The sequence below is a fragment of the Balaenoptera borealis genome (assembly GCF_965194805.1).
Source record: "Balaenoptera borealis genome assembly, chromosome: 7".
Classification (NCBI taxonomy): domain Eukaryota; kingdom Metazoa; phylum Chordata; class Mammalia; order Artiodactyla; family Balaenopteridae; genus Balaenoptera; species Balaenoptera borealis.
Genome location: NC_138864.1, coordinates 76,645,046 through 76,666,502, shown reverse-complemented (window position 1 = coordinate 76,666,502; position 21,457 = coordinate 76,645,046). Strand labels below are relative to the sequence as shown.

Below are 21,457 nucleotides of genomic sequence, written 5' to 3'. Positions count from 1 at the left end.
CTTTCTTCTCAGCCATGTGGCTGACAGAATCCTAGTGCTCTGGCCTGGTGTCAGGCCTGAGCCTCTGAGGTGGGAGAGCCAAGTTCAGGACATGGGACCTCCAGAGACCTCCCAGCCCCATGTAATATCAATCAGTGAAAACTCTCCCAGAGATCTGTATCTCAACACTAAGACCCAGCTCCACCCAATGCCCAGCAAGCTCCAGTGCTGGACACCCTATGCCAAACAACTAGCAAGACAGGAACACATCCCACCCATTAGCAGAGAAGCAGCCTAAAATCATACTAAGTTCACAGACACCCCAAAACACACCACCAGATGCAGTCCTGCCAACCAGAAAGACAAGATGCATGCCTACCCACCAGAACAGAGGCACCAGTGCCCTCCACTGGGAAGCCTACACAAGCCACTGACCTGACCTTACCACTGGGGGCAGACACCAAAAAAAGGGAACTATGAACCTGCAGCCTGTGAAAAGGAGACCCCCAAAACAGTAAGTTAAACAAAATGAGAAGACAGAGAAATATGCAGCAGATGAAGGAGCAAGGCAAAAAGCCACCAAACCAAACAAATGAAGAGGAAATGGGCAGTCTACCTGAAAAAGAATTCAGAGTAATTATAGTAAAGCTGATCCAAAATCTTGAAAATAGAATGAAGAAAATACAAGAAAAGATTAACAAGGACCTAGAAGAACTAAAGAGCAAACAAACAAAGATGAGCAACACAATAAATGAAATTAAAAATTATCTAGAAGGCATCAATACCAGAAAAACTGAGGCAGAAGAACAGATAAGTGAGCTGGAAGATAAAATAGTGGAAATAACTACCACAGAGCAGAATAAAGAAAAAAGAATGAAAGGAATTGAGAACAGTCTCAGAGACCTCTAGGACAACATTAAATGCAACAACATTCGAATTATAGGGGCCCAAGAAGAAGAAGAGAAAAAGAAAGGGACTGAGAAAATACTGGAAGAGATTTTAGATGAAAACTTCCCTAACATGGGAAAGGAAATAGTACAACATATTAAAATATGTTGTAATAAATAAATTTTGAAGTATAATCTCTTCCTACATATTCAGATTTATGGTATTATTTGGCATTGAATAGCAGCTAAATAAGTTCAAAATCATTTTATGTCTAATCCACTCAGAAAATATCTATGGAGTACTGCATGTATTAGTTCTTGTGGAGGTTGGAGATAATAGATTAATAAAATGCAGTCTCTGCCCTATAATCAAATAGAAAAGGTTTTAAGAAAACTATTGTTAATTATATCAAATCACATCCACTAAGCCCAATGTAGTATGCTTGAATATGATTTTTCCTCTCTGTTCAATATAATTTATTATAAAAATGAAATTTAAATGTTCCTGCATAATTTATGCATTATTTGCTGTTCTCATTCTATAAGAAATTCTGAGCTGATAGTTTATCACTCTCTAACTTTTCTATTGAGGAAATGGTAGAGACTGAATTTCTACAGTTGTACATTGTGCATTCACATATCACCATAAACAGTTACATTTGGAGATGAGATTTTATGTGCATAAACATTTTGGACAAATACAATGGTGAAAGCAGTATTTCAAAAGACAGGATTTTTTTAAAATGCTTTAAACCAGATATCACTTTTTTGTTACACAGTCTATTTGGAAAAGACCCACCTGCTCAAAAAGAAAGAGCAAACATGATTACTCTTGTAATTATTCAGAGGGGATGCTATGTGAGCAGGAATATCACAGGCAATTCAATAAAAAAAAACAAGTCTTGGTGGTTTCTATCACTAGCAATGAATAGGGTTTAATTTCATTTCATTATAGTTCAAAAGCCTCCCGAGGGTGTAATTCTGACTTCTTGCCATGGGAGCCAGTTGTGTTATTAGAATAACAAGATGGTGTGCTTTTTTTTTTTTTTTATAAATTTATTTATTTTATTTATTTATTTTTGGCTGTGTTGGGTCTTCGTTGCCGCGCGGGCTTTCTCTAGCTGCGGCAAGTGGGGGCCACTCCTCATTGCGGTGCGTGGGCTTCTCATTGCGGTGGCCTCTCCCGCTGCGGAGCACCGGCTCCAGGAACGTGGGCTTCAGTAGTTGTGGCACGTGGGCTCAGCAGTTGTGCCACACGGGCTTAGTTGCTCCGTGGCATGTGGGATCTTCCCAGACCAGGGCTCGAACCCATGTTCCCTGCATTGGAGGCGGATTCTTAACCACTGCACCACCAGGGAAGCCCGATGGTGTGCTTTTTAATCACCTACGTTGGCTTTTTATTTTGAAGATAGTGGAGCATTTGTGTGCGTATGTTTCACACTTGATGGAAGAGATGAGTTGAGTGAGACATAAATGTTTAGAATTAAAGCCTGGGAGCAAAGTATGCGTTCTGGGCAAAGCTCTAAGTGACAAGCTTTTTTTAATTTTTTATTTATTTATTTATTTATTTATGGTTGTGTTGGGTCTTCGTTTCTGTGCGAGGGCTTTCTCTAGTTGTGGCAAGCGGGGGCCACTCTTCATCGCGGTGCGCGGGCCTCTCACTATCGCGGCCTCTCCTGTTGCGGAGCACAGGCTCCAGATGCGCAGGCTCAGTAGTTGTGGCTCACGGGCCTAGTTGCTCCGTAGCATGTGGGATCTTCCCAGACCAGGGCTCGAACCCGTGTCCCCCGCATCAGCAGGCAGACTCTCAACCACTGCGCCACCAGGGAAGCCCAAAGTGGCAGGCTTTTGATGAATGTTTCTTATCCTCAGGCAATTTCTTGATCAATTAACAATAAATTAGGCTTCCAGACATTACTTAGCTGGCATGGTCCTATTTCAAAAATGTAATGAACAAAAGAAAAGGTTTAGCAGATGCTAAAATCTATGAAGACACTGATTCAAGCATAATGGACACATTCAACTGTGGTATTTGTGTTAGTACATTGGACCTACAACATATGGGAAAAACAACACACTGGGAAATTTGCAGTCATTCAAATATATATGATTTACTTGTTATTTATGGTTTGCAACTCTTTTCCTCTCTACATTTGTTTGATGTGGATTATAAAAGTAAACACAGGATTCTAGTTAAAAGGAACAGAACAAAACACAGTATGAGGCACCTACAATGCTCACAGCAGTTAAGCACTCAGTGTTAACTCTGAATTTCCTGGAAACCAAAGCAGAAAGTGACCTATATTGGGATATATAGTTCTTAGATTTCCTGGGTTGATATTTTGACTCATCCACTTAATAGCTATAAGTAAACTATTTACTTTCTCTCTCCGTCTCTAATCCTCAAGTATAAGAGGGGATAATAATAGTACCTACATCATGGGGCTTTTGTGAGAATTGCAGCTATTGTTACATGTCAGACACTTAAAAGAGTGCTGTGTACATACCAAATGCTCAGTATAGTTCAATAAATATTAGCAATGAATATTAATAGTGTTAGTATTATCTGATAAATGAGAGGATGTTCATTTATATAGGGAGTTTCTTCCTCCTTTTCCCTCCCCCAATAATTACATTCAAAAAAGCACACAGGGCCAGGATAAACTAAGAGGAAATTGGTTAATATAATACACTCCTTATTTAAGTGTGACATTCAAAAAGACACATGAATATATTCTACAAAAGTACATTTCTTTTATCAACTCTCCCCAGAAACCGAGACTTTAACATTAATGCATAATGCAGAAAAAGCTTTGTTATGGCAAAGTGCCGAAACAGTATGGTGTGGACACCTGATTTCCTGGTAATCTACTACAGGAGTAAAGCTTTGAGAACTTGGGGTGCTGAACACATGATGCCGCCCCTTCCAATCACTACGAGTCTGAAGTAGCCTATGCTTGGCTGGAGTCACTTCCAAGCTGAATTCTGTTAAGTGAAGAGGCACTATTCTGTCTAATGACTAATGTGAGGTCTACATGCTTAAGTTATCAGACATTGAAGAGCCAGACTTGGCATGCTGCTGTGAAGATGTGGAAACCAAAATTGTTTTCTTGCTACAAGGTTTATCTACTTTCTCACATCAGTGAGTCTTTGGAATGCCTGTAGGTATAACTGATATTTTCCTGCAAAATGAGCTTTAAATCTCTTTAATTACTTGCCACATTACATGGATGAGAAAATTTTAACCTAAAGAAAATTTAAGGACAGATGTTATCAATAAATCACCCTAACCCCCTCCCAAAAACAGAAAAAAAGAAATTTGCATGAGTCCTATGAACAAAGTCCATATTACAGTAGAACTATTTTCAAATTGGCCTGCCAGAATGAATTGGCTCTTAAAAACACCAGGAGGAAGTCAAACTGACCAGTTAAGATTACTAGTACAGGCCACCTAAAAGGTTGAGAAAGTTCTCTGAATAGTATAATTTTAGTGTTGACATTGTTCTGTGATGCCAGATTGTTGATTTGAGTTGTATTTTACCGCATATAATAAATGCCATCATACTAGAAAAAGCTGTTGATTGTGTGCTGTTTTTGGTAACTGAACTGAATCAATTTAACACATGTATCAAAATATAAATTTAGGGGCTTCCCTGGTGGCGCAGTGGTTGAGAATCTGCCTGCCAATGCAGGGGACATGGGTTCGAGCCCTGGTCTGGGAAGATCCCACATGCCGCGGAGCAACTGGGCCCGTGAGCCACGACTACTGAGCCTGCGTGTCTGGAGCCTGTGCTCCGCAACAAGAGAGGCCGCGATAGTGAGAGGCCTGCGCACTGCGATGAAGAGTGGCCCCCGCTTGCCGCAACTAGAGAAAACCCTTGCACAGAAACGAAGACCCAACACAGAAATGAAAATCCAACACAGCCAAAAATAATTAATTAATTAATTAATTTAAAATATATATATATAAATTTAAATATAAATTTAACGTTAAATTTAAATATAAATTTAACGTTAAATTTAAATTTAAATTTAACGTTAAATTTATATTTAAATTTAAAGTTATGGTGTGTGCATCTCGAACATAGAAGTGATATTAAGTTTTAAAGTTAAGATTCAGAGTTATTTTTTAAGTTAACTATTCCTGCCAGTGGAGTCAAAGCATGATAAAAGATCAAAGAAGGCTGAGAAATGAGTTACACTTTTTCTAGTTCAGCTCAACTATAGACAGTAGCAAGTACTGGTAAAGAACACACATTCTGGCTATGGATTCAGAGAAGGAGTTGGACTTTAGTCTCAGTTTTAATATTTGCTTGCCATGTACTTGCTGTATATAGAAATGAGAATATTTCTGAAAGTTCTGCTTGAAGGTCTTTAACTTTGGAAGATGAAAAAAGCCTGTTTGAGGAGTTTCATGAGGATTTTTCTAGAGAGTATTGTTAAAGTTGTCTCACTTTGGGTAAGATGTAGGACATGCCTACTTGGTATTGATTGAGATAGTGAGAATGATTTGCCTTAAAATGTTTACAAAATGAGATTTTTCACTACTGACACTGAGCCATATTAAAGGATTTGGATTCCCAATGATTTCTAAACTTTGTTTTCTTATATAATTAGGTTACAATCTCTCTAAGTCTTAGGGAAAAAAGTTCCAATGTGAAATGAGCTCTAATTTCAGCTATAATAATTGACACCAGTGTAGAGCTGGTCCCACTCAGAAGGATAGGATAGAAATGTGTTCTACTTATCAAGTACTCCATCCCCTCTAAGATAATCAAGGGAATCACTGATGACATTGAAATCTAGAGGAGTTTGTGAATGAGTTTTATCCTCTTCTGCTTCTTAGGCAAAATTAGCTCAAAACACTTTTTTTTTTCATAGACCAGAATATATGATATTTGTATTGTGGAGATATGAGGTGGAAGCAGATTTTTGAAATCTGGATGAGAGGTAACAAAATACTGTATATAATATGTACACAATACAATTTTAATTAGCAATTCAATCTTTGCTAATAAAATATGAGAGTATATTCATTTCTGTGCTTCATTACATAAAATATGCCTGTTTTACTGACTTCTTGCGCAGGAATTGTATGTGTAAAACTAATATGAAAATCAAGGATAGCTGTGAAGTAAATCAAAGTCAAAATGCTGAAAGAAGAAACTTGAGATGCTCCTTTAAAAAACATAAAATGATTTCTAAATCAACTCATGGTTGTCTGACATTCCTCCTGATTAATGCCAGGGTGCTCTGAGGCATGCTAATAGGATAAACAAGGAAACATTTAATTTCTTGACATAAAATGAGGGTCATTTTAAAGATATGCATGCCCCACGGTACTTCCCTGGTGGTTCAGTGGTTAAGACTTCACCTTCCAATGCAGGCAGTGCCAATTTGATCCCTGGTCGGGGAGCTAAGATCCCACATGCCTTGCAGCCAAAAAACCAAAACTTAACAACAGAAGCAGTATTGTAACCAATTCAATAAAGACTTTAAAAATGGTCCACATCAAAAAACTCTTTAAAAAATAAAAAATAAAGATATGCATGCCCCAGACTTATCTTTTAATTACAAATATTTGCAGCCTAAGGCAGAAATTGCTTCCATGTGAATATTATAGAGTTAAACACAATAGTGTTAATATCATTTTACATCATCAACCTTCATTGTTTCAAATATGGCAAAATAAAACTAACTCCTACTTTTAATTGCAAACATCTAAATGAAATGTTGAATTAAATGAAATATTTTCTGAATGGGTTATAGCATACATTTAGTTATGGAAGTGCCTGAAACGATGTCATTGAGAAACATAATATAGTATCAGCCATAAAATGTCATGGTTGATGAGAAACTCACTGAAAGCCATTCAAAGGGTTTCTCTGTTAACTTTTGCAAATGCAGGCTTTGAATCTATAATTCTTTATGGGAAAACATTTTAACAAATGTACTGTGGTTTACATTTAAAAGCACTATTTTGTTTATAGTTAAAAGCAATTATGATTCACTCTGCTGATCTAGCTAAGGGCAAGGTGCTCACAGAACACAAAAACTACAGCATTCAAGAACAGTAAGGATTGTTGTTTAAATTCAGAGCATCAGACACCCTCCCAAAGGGGTCAGCAATATCCTTGTAATAAGACCAGCTTCACTGAATACATATTAAGGGATATTAGGAGCTAAAATAAGTTAATAGAAAAGGAAACATGAAAAGATGGTGGTAGAACTGCCTGTTGCCTGTATCTACCAGTGTATTCCCAGATGCCCTCAGACTTAGGAAAAACTCATGACCTCATCCTCTCCCCACTCCTTGGCAGGTTATTTCTTCTTTTCCTTATGCTTTTTTAGTTGGTGGTGTCATCTTGTATCCAATTGTTCAGTTAGAAACCTCAGAGTCATCCTGAAGTCCTTTCTCTTCTAGCTTCTCCCATATCCACACAAATCCAGATCTTAAATTTCTCTTTTTATTTATTGTCATAATCTCTTCTCTTGTGGTTTTCTTGCCTCCATCTCTGTGACTCTCTTCAGTCCATCCTCCACTCTGTGGCCAGAGAGAACTTTAGAACCGCAGCCTCAGATATGTGTCCTTGAACATTTGACTGTTTTCCCCTTTCACAGAATTAAGTCCAAGTTTTCTAGCATGGTGCTTAAGGGTCTTGAAAAGCATTCTCTATGTTCTAGCCCTGTTTCCTGTCTCATTCAGCCCTTTCTGACCTTCTTGTTATATTTCAGTTACTTGTTGCTTTTCTTGCTTCCAGATCTTGGGTTACTCCTGAATACCTCCCTCTTTTGCTGTGTGGTAATACATCCGCTATTTAAATTACTTCAAATTATACTTCTTATCTATAGCTCTTTAAAAAACTCACTTGATCTCTTCCTTGTGTATTTTGTGACTCCCTTTTCACAAGAGTTTTGTACTAATTGCCCCTCTGTATTATGACATTGATTTGCCTTTCTGACTCTCCTGTACTCAAAAAAAGTATCTTATTCAACTTTGTATTTCATAGACTAACTTAGATTTTGCCCTGTTTATTACTTATTTATTGATTGAGAAACTAACTGACAATTAGAAGGCCTAGCCTGTAATTCTGACTTTATGCTAATTTACTACCAGGATCTTAACAGGGCACTAAATTTTGCTAAGTATCTGTGGAATGAATGGTGGGACAAGACAAGTGGTTCTCAAACTTTACTAGTTCTTTAATACATTGTAAAACCAGTGCACATAGAGAACAGAACCTGTATTGTGTTGGCTCACATTGCGGGAAGTGGCAAACAATTTTTCTGCAAAGTTTACATGTCTAATTGTTTTTTGTTACACTTTATTTTATTTTTTATTTTTTTTCAAGATTTAAAAAATATATATATATTTAACATCTTTATTGGAATATAATTGCTTTACAATGGTGTGTTAGTTTCTGCTTTATAACAAAGTGAATCAGCTATGTGTATACATATATCCCATATCTCCTCCCTCTTGCGTCTCCCTCCCACCCTCCCTATCCCACCCCTCTAGGTGGGCACAAAGCACGGAGCTGATCTCCCTGTGCTATGCGGCTGCTTCCTACTAGCTATCTATTTTACGTTTGGTAGTGTATATATGTCACCGCCACTCTCTCACTTTGTCCCAGCTTACCCTTCCCCCTCCCCGTGTTCTCAAGTCCATTCTCTACCTTTGCGTCTTTATTCCTGTCCTGCCCCTAGCTTCTTCAGAACCTTTTTTTTTTTAGATTTCATATATATGTGTTGGCATATGGTAGTTGTTTTTCTCTTTCTGAATTACTTCACTCTGTATGACAGACTCTCCCATTTCATTGCAAGGGACTGAGCATGATTAAGATCAAGTCTGACTGGGATGCCAACATAGAGCCCACAGCTAACATCATAGTAAATGGTGAAAGTAGAGCGACAGGGTTCTGATGGGCTGAATAAAGGCTTCTCTCCTATGATTGTTTGAAAAAATGTCTAGATAGGTGGATAGTTTGGTTAGTAGCTAGTTCAATGAATCCCCCTAAAGCATTCAGGCTTGTTAGAATCATAAAGTTTTTGCTGTTGCAAATGATCTGGAAGGTATGTTTCCGATCTTGGAAATTTCAGTTTCGATTTTCTATTTTGACCAATTTTGAAAAAAGAAACTGGGAAGTTTGAGTTAGTTTGAGCTACTTGCTGTTTTACAGCCTCCAGAGAGAGTGATTCTAATGCAAATATATCCACAAGATAGAATATAATTCAATAGATCACTGATCTAGTATGGTTATTATAGCCAGCTGAAATTTATTTCTTACAACCATTATTCCTCCTCATTTGCTTTAATAGCGTCATATATTTGGACATAGTCATATATTCTTGAGACTATACCCTGAATAACTTAATGAACTTACATTTTTTCATATGCCTGAAGTTATCTGTTTTCTGACTATTCCTTAGGGCAGGTAATTTTTAAAGATGGTTGAACTTATCCTTTATTTCTGAGTTTAAAATTACGTTAAATTCCTGTGGTTAACTTCAAGTTTTGGATTGTACCTCACATTACTCTCCTCACTTCTTTGTGCAGACAAGCATCAGCAGACACAGATAATTCCTTAACACCAGTACCATCATTGCTGTAGGATTTCATGTCTTGGAGTTTATGGTGTATTGGAAGTGATGTTGACTATTGGGAGATTTAGACGATCAAATACCATTAAACAAAGGCAAATCTCAGAAATGCAGAAAACAAGAGTTCTCTTATTTAAAAAATATGGAAAATATAGTGTAGACTATCAAAATAGACAGACCTGAATTCAGATCCTGGCAGTGATATATTTACTGGTTGTGTGATTTTAAATGTTAGTTAATTTCTCCAAACTCAGATTTCCTCCACTTACTCATAGGGAAAAATAACAGTTTTCTGGCATTTTTACCAAAAATATTAGAGATAATGTATATTAAAAGATCAAGAATAGTGATTGGCACTTTTTACATATTACTATGATAAGTATTTTAATAAGTGATAATACATTGCAATTAAAAATAAGTCCTTAATTCAATTGTGTTAAGAAGGTAACTTAATTAGAATATAAGCCTGCTACTAGATTGAAAGATGGTCTTGAAATAAGAGAAGAAATTTTGTAATGCAAAGGTGATAGAGATAGAAAATTCTGTTTTTCTTACAAAAGTTTCCTTTGCTTAACTGGTTATAGTACCTGTCTCACCATTCCCTAAGTACTGCTCTTAATTGTTTCCTTTCTTTGGATTAGTTAATGGTTTTGCTTGACCTCTTCTTGTAGATTTTATGAGATAAATCAAAGCCAAGTTCAAGGTAGAATAAGGATTGCTTTTAGGTAAAGCAAAGTAGGATCTTAAATATGGAATCTGTATGACAAATTGTCTTGCCCTTGGCTTCAGTTTCAGGGTTATGCTTTTGTATAAAACACTTGCTGACAAAGTAAAAACATATTTTTAGTTTCTCAGTAAATAGCAAACATATTTGTAGTCACATTTCCCAAGTGCTTTCTCTTTGGATTGTGAAAACTAGCTATTGCCATCATTATTATATCATTAATAATCATGTCTTGTGAGCATTTAATAATTATCTGTGTTCTGGGACTCCTTGAGGTACCATATATACAATAAGAATGGGAAATCACCTTGGTTAGTACAGGGTCATTGAGCAGGCTATGTGGGAGATGATAGGAAGAATCACATTTTCTCACCAAGCCAAATGCTCCACCAGATGGAGGCTGCCATTTGCTTCTTATCAGCATGATCATCTCTGTTGGACAGTTGGGATGACCTTATAGTACACTTGGATGATGTGTTGGAGCTGGCTTGTATTGGTTTGCAAGAGCTGACTATTAAAATTTTAGGAAATTTGCCACCTGGTTTTAAAATATTTGGTAGCTTGAATTTGGCCATAGTGTAAGTATTTATACCACATACATTGAAAAATGCTTCTGCCCTTCTATCCCTCAAAGATCTTATTGTTCAACATTCATTAGCATATCTGGTTCATTTCCACAGCTTCAGCACTCAGTCAAAGTGAATGTCACATAACCATAAATTTAAGCACTATGAGGTGGAGATGCAGATATCAAGAATTGATTGAGAAAATCTGACTTCTGTTTAATTTAGCTATTACCAAAAGCAACAGGATCCTGATGGATATATTTATTCTTTATTATCAAGTTTCAAGTGAAAAAGTTTTTAAAATATATGACAGAATCTATACTGCTCTGGATATAACTCCTTTGAGCAGTTGAAAATTTCCCTCTAAATCCAGAAATAAATATATGGAGAAATAAATATCATTTTCCATTAATGAACAGGGTACCACAACTTGGTTGTTCTAGGTTCAAAGTGCTGATGCTTTCAATTTAAATGCATATTTTAGAACATAGATTAAAATTTTAGAACATTTTTAGAACATTTTTAATGGAGATGACAAAAAAAGGATTATTACCAAGTGACTTACATATGGCATTTTTTCCATCAGTGCAGCATCATGAACTTTCTGTAAGACTTCCTTTCCAGTCCCAGGTGAAATGGGATTATAGTTTATTGCCACAGAATCAGAATCTTAAAATAAATCAATATTCAAGTGGTCTACAATAATTGCTCCTGTAAAACAAAGTCACACCATTTTCAATCTATAATATAATTTAAATGGAAAATTGGCAAAATTCCAATGCTTGCTCTATGGTTATGGTTTTACAACTCATTCCTTATAAGTGCATGAGCCTTGGAGTCATGTCCTGGATGATCAGAGAGTCACTTTATTAATTCATGTGTCCATCAGGACTCACTTATGGTACTCTTTTCTTCTCAGAGACCGTTTAAAGTTTAATAGAGAATACAACACTGATGTTTTAAAGGTACATTAAATATCTTATTAAAAGACCTTTCAATAAAATATCTAGGAAATTTTCTTCCTTTTTCAAAACAGGGTTCATTATTCATTTAACAAAACTTGCTTTTTAAACAGTAGAGAAAAAGTTAATCACTACAGTTCCTCTTAATTCTTACCTTCCTGTGCTAACAATTTTTGACAATGTGTATGTCATTTCACATCATTCTCAAAATATATACAAATACATACACAAATTCATATATTCATTATTATTTTGTTTGAGATTTTATTAAGATGAAAGAACAGCATAAACTTTGTCCTCCAACTTTAGATTTTTAGTTAAAAGTATATTATACGTATCACTTTTGGTCAATAGGTACAGATTATACTCACTCTTTTTACTAGCTACATAATGTTCCTTGACATAGATATGTCAGTTTTTTCAACCATTCACCTACTCACAGACCTGTGTGTGCATGGGTGTGTGTGCTTTTACTGCAGTAAAAAAAAAATCTCAGGAGAGTTATTGCTATCTGAATTTTAATTTTAATAGATATTGCCAGGTTTCTCTTCAATTATATTGTTTAGTTAAAGTCAACTGGGCTTAAAATCATTCATTTCTTCCATAGCATTAAAACATTTTAAACATTATCAAAATTTCTGTTGATACAAATCAACAGAATACAAATTTAGATATAAATATAAGAGCTTCATAATATATTATTTTACAAAATTGAATAGAATCTGTTTCTTGTGGGAGAATTTTGTAAAAGACATTTTGGTTGCGACTTCTATAATACTAGCTGTCAGAAGGATATTCTGTCAAATGAATGAATAAGTGACATTACTTTAGTCAAAACCATGCCCTTATTGCATTTACCTTCTCATTGTCTTTATAGCAGAAAGTCATAAATTCTATCGTACAGACACCTGGAATCTTGTTGCTGAACTCAGCCATGTTTCTTGTCACTTTTCCTTTACCTCAGGTGCTCTCATTTCTGTGTTAACTCCAGCATCTAGAAAACTATATATATATATTGCAACTTAAGCTGAATAGTAAAGTTGATTTGGGTGAATTCTCTCTTCAGCTAATTTTGAACATCTACTGAAGTAATATTAAGAATAATATTAATATTAAAAGTAAAGTAATTTGTATTTGAACTTTCCAATGGGATAAAAGAAGAGTATGGTATATATGTTATTATTTTTGACAGAGGCTTACACCTTGATTTTTTTGGTTTTTTGTTTTTTGCTATAGTCATTGTTTTTTCAGTTCTAACAATCATTGTAATTTCCTTCTTCCCTTCCTCACATTGTTTTCTTCTCTCTCTCGCTCTCTCTCTTTTTCTTTCTGTCTTTTGTGGAATAAAACAGATTGGATGTCTCTTATTGATTCTGAAAAAAATCCCAAGACCTGTAAAGGGACCCTCTTGTATTGACAGTAATAAATGAGAGTAATACGAGAATTGAAGGTAGAAACTGAAGTTCTAGCATAATGCTGATTACTGGTCTTCTCTTGATAACACTGTTATAGACGGGAGAACATAGGGAATAGGTTCTATGTTGAAGTGTTATTGCCACTTACTGTCCAATTTCAGCACTCACATGTGACTTTAATCTCTTCTTACCCTGTACAGTTACATTTTCACAATTGTAGCCATGCTGCTACTTAATATATAGTGTTTATCCTTAAAACTCTTCTTTTTTTGTATATAACAGTGTGTATATGTTAATCCCAATATCCCAAGTTATCCCTCCCCCTTCTTGCCCCCTGATAACCATAAGTTTGTTTTCTACATCTGTAACTCTATTTCTGTTTTGTAGATAAGTTCATTTGTACCCCCCATTTTTTAGATTCCACATATAAGCAATATCATTCGATATTTGTCCTTCTCTGTCTAACTTAGTTCACTCAGTATGACATATATACACTACTATATATAAAATAGATAACTAATAAGGACCTACTGAATAGCACAGGGAACTCTACTCAATACTCTGTGATGGCCTATATGGGAAAAGAATCTAAAAAGGGGTGGATATATGTATAGGTATAACTGAATCACTTTGCTGTACACCTGAAACTAACACAACATTGTAAATCAACTCTACTCCAATAAAAATTAAAAACAACAACAACAACAAAACTCTTCTTTACCCACCAAGTTTCATGCAGAGTTCAGAACCCTATCTCTGTCTCCTAGAGTATGTGACTTACCTGGCAGGCAGAGGCTTTCATTGGAGTAAGTGTCCTTATTAGCCTGGTCCTCTTCCTCAGTGTCCTTCTTCCTGGCATTCACGCTGTCTTTCAGAAAACTAATTCCTACCTTGTGTATGTTCACTATGTAGTAATAAAACCATGCAGACCGTCAGGGGTGGAAAAACATCGCACACCAATACAGTGCCTAGCACATAGTACAAGTTTGATAAATATTTGATGAATTGGTTGTGAATATATGAATCACAGCAGAATAGATTTTCTTCTAAAGACTAGTTTTTTGGAGAAATTCCTGAAGCATACCACCGATTAGGAAAGGGTTGTGGCATAGAAATGAAGGAAACCAAGAAATGAGAACCAAGAAGGGACAACCAGGCACTGAGTAAATCTGTTTTCATTTTTGTTATTTCTCAGCTGACACAGGGCACTAGGGATGTCTGTCTATTTTATGTCTCCATCTTCCAATAGACAAATGCCCTGCCTATTTTAAGAGACACGTCTGAATCGTTCATTTATTCATTCATTCATTTTTACAGTGTGGAATGAGGAGGCATCAGATATTTTCTGGGAGGCTGATCTCTGCTTCTGTCTGATCCTAGACCCTCCCTACTGGCATCTGTCTTTTTCCTCTCCCTACCTTTTATCTTTTCTTTCTTCCTTGTCTCCCTCCTTCCTTCAACAAGTGTTTATTGAATGTCTACCATGCTTTAGGCTCTGTTCATGGCAATGAGATAGATCCATAAACACAATGGGCAAGACTCTTGTTACTGTGCAGCCTTACATTTTACAGCTGGGAGACAAATAATGAAAACAAATTCTTAAATGCAAAATTTTAAGATCATTATTGTTGCTATAAAAATTAGTGTGATGAGTTATAGAACAACGGGGATATTGTTGAGTATTGTTAGATTGGGTGGCCATGGAAGACCTACCTGAGAAGGTGTATTCTGGGACAGAGCTTGAACAAGAGAGAAGGGCCATTTTTGTGAAGATCTGGGACAGAGGGAGGAACACATTCTGAGGAAGGACTGAGCTGGTAGAGGATGTCCTTGTGGATGGAACATGGGGAGTAAAGGACAGATGGTGGAAGATGAGATCTTGGAGGCCACTGTAAGTTCAAGGGAAGGCAAATGGATTGTTATAAGTAGGAAAATGCTAAGATCTCATTTGCAGTTGGCTGCTGTGTTGAGAAAGCATTGTTGCAGAGCAGCTGGGAGATAATTTGGGGCGGGGGGAGGATAAATGAATGAGCATCATACTTAGGCTGATCAGGTCCACCTCTAAGATTTGTGGTCCTCGGGCAAGAGGGCAAATCAAATGGAGGATCCTGGCTGAACAACCTCCTTCCCCTCCTGTTGGGACCCTCTTTCCCTCTGTGCATAGCCTCACACATACAAGTGAATACTCCAGCCACTTGGGCAGGAAATTCCATGTCCCCTTGTATTTGGAAATAGATATAGAAATGGGATTGTGGAGTGTTGAGAGGTATGAATGCTTGGCCCCAATGATTCCTTGCCCTGCAGGGAAGGGTGAAGCTGGAGGTGGGCAAGAGTGGGCCTAGTAAAGCTGGGAGCCCAGGGACAGGCACCCTGGTTGCTTGGCTATAAGGGAAGTGCTGATGCCAACTTAAATAAGGAGAGAAGTAGAGATGCCATGCATGATTGGAAGTTAAGTCACAAGAGTGGTCAAGGGGGGTGTTGAGGAAAATAGACAGCATGTGTCTTCTTTGTTGCAGGGAAAGTAGGCGTAAGGTCAGGGAAGACTACTATGATAAAAACTAGTAGTCCAAAAAAAAAAAAAAAAAAAAAAAAAAAAAACTAGTAGCCCACTAATATGACAAAGAAAACCCCTCCCACTTGCAAACCCATGTGTCTTTTGTGTGGAACATCTTTGTGGTCATAACACTCAAATAGACAGGACTGAACCAATGCAGGAAAACATAACACCATTCAAATTTTAGAGAAGCAATCAATGAAATACTTTTCTTTAAATGGGATGAGATGGAAGGTTAATTATCTGTCAAAATGAGTTTGGATCTGACCAGATAGGCCTAATTTCCTGAAGCCAGCTACACCTCTAAGCAGAGGGCAAGAGGGGGAAGATTCAAGAGAAAGGGAAACCCAGAAGCAGGTTGTACAGTCCTAGCCAATGACAGGGGTTCAGAGTGAGGACCACAGCTCCTTCAAGGACAGCAGAAACAAGACAGAACCCTCTTCATTTAATTTTTTTAAATGGTTAATTAATAAAAAATATTTACTTCTGGGCACGGAGAAGTGTAAATAGAATTACGCCTGCCTTCATGAATGTCGAGGTATTGAGGGCATTGAGACAGGTGTGGGGAATGGAGAGAGATGGGCCTGGTCAGAGCAGGGAGAAGTCAGATGATAAACGGCCACTGAGAGAAGCAGTGGGAGTGCGTCTGTGCAGTGGACTTGGGATGGGGTCAAGTGGGGATTTTTTGTTTCAAATGAATGAAAGAAATACTGATTCTGTAGTTTGATCCTGTGCTATTAAATTATCAGTCTAAAGCTTCTTGATTCCCTCCCCAGATTGAGGAGTTTAGTGCCTGATCTGAGAGGAAACGCTACTTGGATGATTAGGCTAAGGCATCCTCACGTCCAACATAAAGAAATGCAGGGGTGGGTAGTAAAGTACATCATTACAAAACCTAATGTCGATGATGACCTAACCTAAGTGTGGAATTGAAGGGGGAAACTGAGGCCTTTATCAGTACTCTGTCCCAGGAAAGGAGAGAAGTGTTGCAGAGTTTCTGGAGGGAGGTCAATTTTCAGGCTTAATAACATCAAAACAACATTAATGTAGCATCCCGTATCACTGAATTGATTACGTTTTTCAGGATGCTTACTTGCCCTTATAACTGGTAGTAAGGTGGTTTCCTTATATGTATTAGAAAAGCAACCTTTATATTAAAGATCTGCAAACAAAATGTGTTGAAATATGGGGACATTTTGAAACTGCTTAGGTATGGTAGAGGTTAATGATTTCAGTTATATCTTAATAATTACTGTCACTGTGTTTTTTACCCTTATAGCCTTTTAATTGTTTAAAAATTATAAACCAGAAAATTTAACACAAGCTTGAGAAAGATCCTTTACGGTATAACATAATTTTATATTTGATATTATCACTATAAAATGATTCACCAAAAAAGTATCTTAACGGACTTTACTTTCCTCACTTCTGATTAGTATTTTTACTACAATATACTGTGCACTCTGTAGCATGCTACAACATTCCTGCTAAACAAACATTATGCTTTTATTTAAAGCAAGCATTTTAAAGTTTTACCTTTTACCAGGCTTACCATGAGGTTGCAAAATGAGGAACAGGGAGGTCTGACAAGATCAAAGGACAAAGGAAGGTTGTACTATACCGGGAGATGTCAAATGTATCCCTCAAAACTCTCACAGAGAATGGTTGTTTTCAGGCCAAGTAATCCTCTTTTGGCCAAATTCATTTGCCTCATTCAAATATGTTGAGACTACTCATGAACCTCCGTGTGTGTGTGTGTGTGTGTGTGTGTGTTAGTATCGGGGGAAAGAATACATCAGAGAGTGTGAATTTCATCTATGTTCAAAGATTTAACTGCCACCTGTGTATTTGATAATTCTGAAATGTACATATCCAAAACTGTTCATCCTCTCTCCAGAGACCCACACTTATTTCTGAGAGGCAGTGCTATATTGTGAATGATGCAGGGACTTTATCATTTTTTTTATTAAGACGAGAAATGAAGGAAAATAGAAATGAGTGGGGAGAGACTAAGATGTATTATATGTAGACTTTGTGCCAGGGTCTGTGTTTGGCTCCATCTCAAATTCTTCTTGCCCTGTTGTAACAAATGGTACAACACCCATCACAAACAAGCCCTGCCAGTTTGCAATTGTGTTAACCTTTTGGATGAAGGAACTCATCTCCTCTTTCCAGTATTGCCCAAGTAGCCATTTTTTTCACACAGCGGACAGAATAGTCTTCCTTAAAAGAAATCTGAATATAACACCTCCTACACAAAAAAGTTCAATAATCTCCAAAAGTCCTTGATAAAATGTAAGCTTTGGAACAAGATGGCTTTAGTCAAGCCTTGTACCAGCTGTGCGAGCACGTAAGTTACTTACCTCTTTGCGATTTAGTTCCTTCTCATTAGGTTGCCTAATGATTGGAAGGGTTAATATATATGAAATGCTGAGAATAGTGCCACATAAATGATTATATTTATCATTAATATCATTTCTTCTGCCTCTTGTACATCTCTCTGGGGATGTCTCCCAAACACCTAAGCTCAGTATGCATCATTATCTCTCTCCCCTCCGCTCAATCCCCTCCTCCTGTCTTATAACAAATGTTGGCTATTACCCAAGTCAGGAACCTTGGTTTTCTCCAGTCATCCATCTCATCTAGTTAGTTCCACAATCCAGTAGTTATGCCTCCTATACTTATCAAAAATGCCATCCTCTTCATCCCAGCTGCCAATGCCTGGCTGGACTTACACCATGTCCAGGTTGGACCCCCATAATAACCTCCTGATGAACTCTGCTTCCAACCTGAGGGCCCTTCGAGTCCATCCTTAACACTGTTGCCAGAGGGATCTTTCTGAAATACTGATCAGAAAACACAGTCCTATCAATCACTTGCTTGGCAATCCTTCCATAGGTCTTTATTCTTCATAGAAGAGCATCTGAACTTCTTGACAAGAAGTGCTCGGCACTCATGGTTACTTTCCCAGCAGCCTCTTGCCTTTTGGCCCCCACCTCCTGCTGGACCCTGTCATCTCCCCATTTTTATCCCTCCCAAACACTTGCTTTAAGCAATATTGAAATGTATACTCATATTATTAAATATACTGTTAGATCAGGCTTCTATGCCTTTGTCTGTGTTGACCCCCTGCCTGAATGTACTTTCTAGGTACTCCCTCACCCACCTATTTCCTATTTATCCCTCAGACAGTTAAAGGGGAACCTTATTTGTGAAGGATTCCTTGTTTCAACCCACCTTGCACCCCCCAAAAGTTAGTCGTTCCTCTCTGTGCTTCAATCAGAGAGGAATAATCAGTCCCTCAAATCTGGCATTTGTCATATTATCTTAGGACTTCTTGTTTATGTGTTGATTTTTGTCTTAACATGACAATAAACTCCTTGAGGGCAAGGTTATACCTTATGATTTTTGTTTCCTGGTACCTAGAGTAGAGCCCAGAACACATTAGACATTCAAATAATATCTGTTGAATTAGTGAATAAAATAGTCTAAGTCAGAGAAAATGATAAGATAATTACGATGGTGGAAAAATATTTTCACCTATTATTTCCCATAGAGTGGACATAATCAAACCAACTCTTAATTTCATAGATTAACTAAGGTGAGTAGAATTAATAATAATTCAAATATATATGTATACTTTATATATATTCAAAATTTTATGGTCTTTTTCTACTTTCTGATATTCTAAGGGTTCACTTACGAAACAGTACATTTACATCATCTGAAGAAGCTTGTTATATTAGAAGTTAAGAATGGACTAATGATAGACTTGTTTTGAATCTTTACTTTGCTCTTACTAGTTATTTGATCTTAGGTTATATACTTTAACTTCCTCAGATACATTCTCACATTTAATATAATAATAAAACTTTATTTCACATGGTTTTTGTGAGAAAATAATCCAGTTACAGTATTTGGTACAGTGTTGGACATTCAAGTAAGTGCTTTGTAACTACTAGCAATGAATATTATTTAACCACAGCGGTCATGCTCCTCCCCACTGGAAAGAAGTGCTAGTCAAACTAAGCAACTTTCTCCACTCTTTACCATCATAAGAGGGGTTAAATTTGGGACATCTGGGGGACCTTCTCTGTATCAGATGCTGTGCTAGACTCTGAGAGTATAAAGCTATGTAAGACTGAATCCTCAATCCAGGATCTCATCGTCTGTGTGTCATCCTCTTCAAAATGTTCATCCTGGAATGTGGGATGAAAGCAAAAGAAGAGTAGAGACCTATCTTAAATGTAAATTGAACTGGAATGTCAGCAGAAGAAATGATCAGTCAACACGTACCTGTTAGGTTTCATGCCATGTGGGACTCACAGGAGGAAGTTTAACACTATTCAGATAATTATTATGGAGGAAGATTGGTAGTGAATAAGGTGGGCAATCAGGGAAGTATATGCAGACTACCCTATACACCCTGATTTATAGAAAGTGAAAAGAATGGAGAATAGCTTCATGTGGAGAAAGAAGAGGACCGTGAAAAAGTTTAAAATACTGCCCTTGCTTTCAAATGATTTAACTAAAGTTGTTTGCATCTGTGGAGGAAGAGCTTAATATTTCACTCAATCATCCATTTCTTTGTTTATTCACTAACTGTGTTCTAAATATCAAGGCATATAGAAGACAGTGAATCGCAATTTGTTGGATAAATGCGTGAGTAGCTAGGCACTGTTCTTGGTGCTGATTATAGCTAATCAATAAAAAAATCTCTGCCCTCAGCAAGATTCTGTTTTAGGACTACTAACATTGTGTATTACTCTTAATAAACTGTCCGCTAATGTTTATTGGACAGTTGAGTGTTGGTGGTTTATCAGCGATACAGTTTATGTCCTTCGGGAAGCAGACTCTGAGAGAGAGTTTAGTGTTCAGGATGTTTATTAGGGAAGGAGGTGAAACAGGATTTGGAAGGAGGAGAGGTACAGCTGCACTGCAGGCCTGAACAACAGCCATTGCTGACCCCACAGGGAGCTCTGGACCTTAAATGACCACTCAGAGTTGTCCAGAGTTAGGTCCAAATGGCTGCACCTCAGCAAGTCACCAGATATTGCCTGCTCCAGAAGAGCTTGACTTTGGGTGAGGCAGTTCTCTACTTTGGAAACAATCCTTGAAGGGCTGACAGCTGACTCTTCACCAACAACACTCCCTGCATCGGGGGCAACAAGTCCTTCCTTGAAGGGGAAGTAGCCCAGTCCAACTCTATGTCTACCATGATTGGTTAGGGAGCTTTCAGTTGTAATAACTTGAAAACAATCAAACTGGCTTAAATAATATTGGCTCACCTAACTGAACACTTAAGAGCTGGGTAAACTGTAAATGTGGCTTGGATTAGAGCTCACATCTAGCTGTTTGTTTATTATTTGTTTAGAGAAGTCTCTTCATAAAACTATGGAACAAAAGTCCTGAACTTTGCTCGATTATAAGGAACAGTGGGGTTCCTTTCTGGTGGGGTACACTGTAGGTTGTTTGGCAGTCAGCCCGTCCTCTAGCCTCTAGGTGCCTATAGCAAACTAGAGATGTCCTTGTGATTAATTCTAATCCTCATTACATGTTGGTGGTAAATATTATTAGTCTCAGTTGAAGGTGGTTCTGCTGAGGCTCAGGGTAGTTAAGCAGACACACTGTAAGTGGCGGAAGCAGATTTGGACTCTCTGGTTTACTCCCAAGATATTGCTCTCTTCTCTAAACCACACTCATTTCTCCTAAGAGTCATCCAAAATGGCAAGAATTGAGGTGGGCACGGGCTTCTATGATGGCCTCCAT

At 37.3% G+C, this 21,457-nt stretch overlaps 1 long non-coding RNA gene across 1 annotated transcript in view; it reads right to left on the bottom strand.

Moving 5' to 3' along the window:
* Positions 1-1,901: 1,901 nt before the first annotated feature.
* Positions 1,902-21,457, bottom strand: part of LOC309631843 — a 187,506-nt gene continuing 167,950 nt past the window's right edge. Inside the window, exon 2 of the long non-coding RNA XR_014246604.1 lies at positions 1,902-2,081. This is a non-coding gene — a long non-coding RNA (uncharacterized lncRNA). The remainder of the gene's footprint in view (positions 2,082-21,457) is intronic.